The following is a 4,131-nucleotide window of genomic DNA, read 5'->3' on the forward strand; positions in this document are numbered from 1 at the left end:
CTTTTTGGAATTATCTCTCTCTACAAGTGTGGATTTCCATTCAATTTTAGATGTACATTTATTTCTTAAATCAAAACTTTAAGTTTTCACTCACCCATTCTCTCGTAAACAAGGAGATAAAGGAAATATAGAACACTAAAAAATCAAAATTTTAGAGTTTATGTATGGAAAAAATTAAAAACAATAAAAAATTTAAGTAAATAAAATTTATTCACACACCAGAAACGAACAAAAAAGTTTTGTTGTCCATCTTTGGGAAATTCCACTAGTTCAACCCTAATGGCATTGAATTTTATGAGAAAGAGATTTCTTATCCATCCTAACATGTTTAAAATATGGATATGCATGCTCGAAACATTTTAAAGATGCAAATTCCCAATGGATCAAAACGTTTTAAAGCGAACAACAAACGCTCATTAAATTCTCAAGTGAACATGCGGTGGGATATTTACTCGAGTCAAACAAGCCATTCTTTTGCCCACTTACAAAAAGCTGACCTAACAATCGCAGATGATTTGTAAAGAGATTTATCGGTCAATCATGCGTAACGGGCTAAGTTTTTTTAAGAAATGACTTATGGATTGAGAGTCAACACTCAATTAAATATCCCCAGCCTCTCCATTTTACTGATCATTGCAAAACCTAATGTATAAAAACTAAAAGACTTTCCAGTACCTAAAAGTTACAGAGACTTTTTGGAATTATCTCTCTCTACATTTTTGCATATCAATTCCATTTTAGATGTACACTTTTTTCCTAAAACAAAACTTTGAGTTTTCACTCTCTGATTCTCTTGTAAACAAGGAGATAAATGCAAAATAGATCACAACAAAATGAAAATATTCGAGTTTATATATGGAAACAATTAAAAACAATAAAAAATGTGAATAAAGAAAATTTATTCACACGCCCCAAACGAACACAAATGTTTTGTTGTCCAAGTTTGGGAAATTCCAGTAGTTCACCCCAAATGGATTGGAATTTGATAAGAAAGAGATTTCTAACTGATCCTAATATGTTTTAAATATGGATATGCATGCTTGAAACATGTTAAAGATGCAAATGCCCTATGGATCCAAACCTTTTAAAGAGAAAAAAACGCTCATTAAATTCTCAAGTGAACATGCGTTGGGATATTTACCCGAGTCAAACAAGCCATTATTTTGGCCATTAAGAAAAAGCTGACCTAAAAATCGCAGATGATTTGTACAGTGATTTATCGGCCAATCATGCGTAACAGGGTATGTTTTTGTAAGAAATGACTTATGGATTTGGAGTCAACACTCAATTAAAAATCCCCCGTCTGCCCCTTTTCCCGAGCATTGTTAATCCTAATGTATAAAATCTAAAAGAGTTTGCAGTCCCTAAAAGTTACAGAGACTTTTTGGAATTAACACTCACTACATTTGTGCTTTTCAATTGCATTTTAGATTGACACTTTTTTCCTAAATCAAAACTTTGAGTTTTCACTCTCCGATTTTGTCTTAAACAAGGAGAAAAAGGCAAAATAGATCACAACAAAATGAAAATTTTAGAGTTTATTTATGGAAAAAATTAAAAACAATAACAAATGTAAGTAAAGAAAATTTATTCATACAACAGAAATGAACACAAATGTTTTGTTGTCCAAGTTTGGGAAATTCCTGTAGTTCAACCCCAATGGCTTGGAATTTGATAAGAAGGATTTCTAATTGATCCTAACATGTTTTAAATATGGATATGCATGCTTGAAACATGTTAAAGATGCAAATGCCCAATGGATCCAAACCTTTTTCAGAGAACAACAAACGCTCGTTAAAATCTCAAGTGAATGTGCGATGGGATATTAACCCCAATCAAACAAGCCATTATTTTGTCCATTTACAAAAAGCTGACCTAACAATCGTAGACGATTTGTAAAGTGATTTAGTGGTCAATCATGTGTAACGGGTTATGTTTTTCTAAGAAATAACTTATGGATTGGGAGTCAACACTCAGTTAAAAATCCCCCGCCACCCACTTTTCCCGAATATTGCAAAACCTAATGTATAAAAACTAAAAGAGTTTTCACTCCCTTAACGTTAAAGAGACTTTTTGAAATTATCTCTCTCTACATTTGTGCATTTCCATTCCGTTTTAGATGTACACTTTTTTCTTAAATCAAAAGTTTGAGTTTTCACTCTCCGATTCTCTCGTAAACAAGGAGATAAAGGCAGAATAGATCACAACAAAATGAAACTTTGAGAGTTTATGTATGGAAAAAATTTGTTCACACACCAAAAATGAACAAAAAAGTTTTGTTGTCCAACTTTGGGAAATTCCACATGTTCAACCCTAATGGCTTGGAATTTGATAAGAAAGAAATTTCTAATTGATCCTAACATGTTTTAAATATGGATATGCATACTTGAAACATGTTAAAGATGCAAATGCCCTATGGATCCAAACCTTCTAAAGCGAACAAAAAATGCTCATCAAATTCTAATGTGAACGTGCGGTGGGACATTTACCTGAGTCAAACAAGCCATTATCTTGGCAATTTACAAAAATTTGACCTAACAATCGCAGACGATTTGTAAAGTGATTTACCGGTCAATCATGCGTAACGGGTTATGTTTTTGTAAGAAACGACTTATGGATTGGGAGTCAACACTAAGTTAAAAATCCTCGACCTCCACCTTTTCCCGAGCATTACAAAACCTAATGTGTAAAACCAAAAAGAGTTTGCAGTCCGTAAAAGTTGCAGAGACTTTTTTGAAGTATCTCTCTCTATATTTGTGCATTTCCATTCCATTTTTTATGTACACTTTTTTCTTAAATCAAAACTTTGAGTTTTCACTCTCCTATTCTCTCGTAAACAAGGAGATAAAGTCAAAATAGATCACAACAAAATAAAACTTTTAGAGTTTATGTATGGAAAGAATTAAAAACAATAACAAAAGTAAGTAAACAAAATTTATTCACACACCACAAACGAATACAAAAGTTTTGTTGTCCAAGTTTGGAAAATTCCTATAGTTCAACCCAAATGCCTTGCAATTTGATACGAAAGATATTTCCAATTGATCCTAACATGTTTTAAATATGGATATGCATGCTAGAAACATTATCAAGATGAAAATTCCCAATGGATACAAATCTTTTAAAGTGAACAACAAACGATCATTAAATTCTCAAGTGAACATCCGGTCGGATATTTACCCCAGTCAAACAAGCCATTCTTTTCCCATTTACAAAAAGCTGACCTAACAATCACATATTATTTGTAAAGAGATTTATTAGTCAATCATGCATAGGACTATGTTTTTGTAAGAAATGACTTATGGATTGAGAATCAACACTCAATTAAAAATCCCCCACCTCCCCCTTTCCCGATAATTGCAAAACCTAATGTATAAAAATTGAAAGACTTTGCAGTGCCTAAAAGTTATAGAGACTTTTGGAATTATCACTATCTACATTTTTGAATATCAATTCTATTTTAGAAGTACACTTTTTTCCTAAATCAAAACAGCGAGTTTTCATTCTCCGATTCTCTCATAAACAAGGAGATAAAGGCAAAATAGATCACAACAAAATAAAAATTTTAGAGTTTATGTATGGAAAAATATAAAAACAATAAAAAATGTAAGTAAAGAAAATTTATTCACACACCGCAAATGAACACAAATGTTTTTTGTCCAAGTTTGGGAAATTCCAGTAGTTCAACACAAATGGCTTGGAATTTGATAAGAAAGAGATTTCTAACTGATCCTAACATGTTTTAAATATGGATGTGCAAGTTTGAAACATGTTCAAGATGCAAATGTCTTATAGATCCAAACCTTTTAAAGCGAACAGAAAACACTCATTAAATTCTCTAGTGAACATGCAGTGGGATATTTACCTGAGTCAAACAAGCCATTATTTTGGCCATTTACAAAAAGCTACCTAACAATCGCAGACGATTTGTAAAGTGATTTATCATTCAATCATGCGTAATGGGCTATGTTTTTGTATAAAATGATTTAAGGATTGGGAGTCGACTGAGTTAAAAATCCCCTGCCTCCCCCTTTTCCCGATCATTGGAAAACCTAATGCATAAAAACTAAAAGAGTTTGCAGTCCCTAAAAGGTATAGAGACTTTTATGAATTATCTTTCTCTACATTTGT

Source organism: Aristolochia californica, unplaced genomic scaffold (assembly GCF_029961685.1).
Source record: "Aristolochia californica isolate CCGP_79_NKW_82.1479 unplaced genomic scaffold, dmAriCali1.0.hap1 SCAF_5, whole genome shotgun sequence".
Taxonomy (NCBI): domain Eukaryota; kingdom Viridiplantae; phylum Streptophyta; class Magnoliopsida; order Piperales; family Aristolochiaceae; genus Aristolochia; species Aristolochia californica.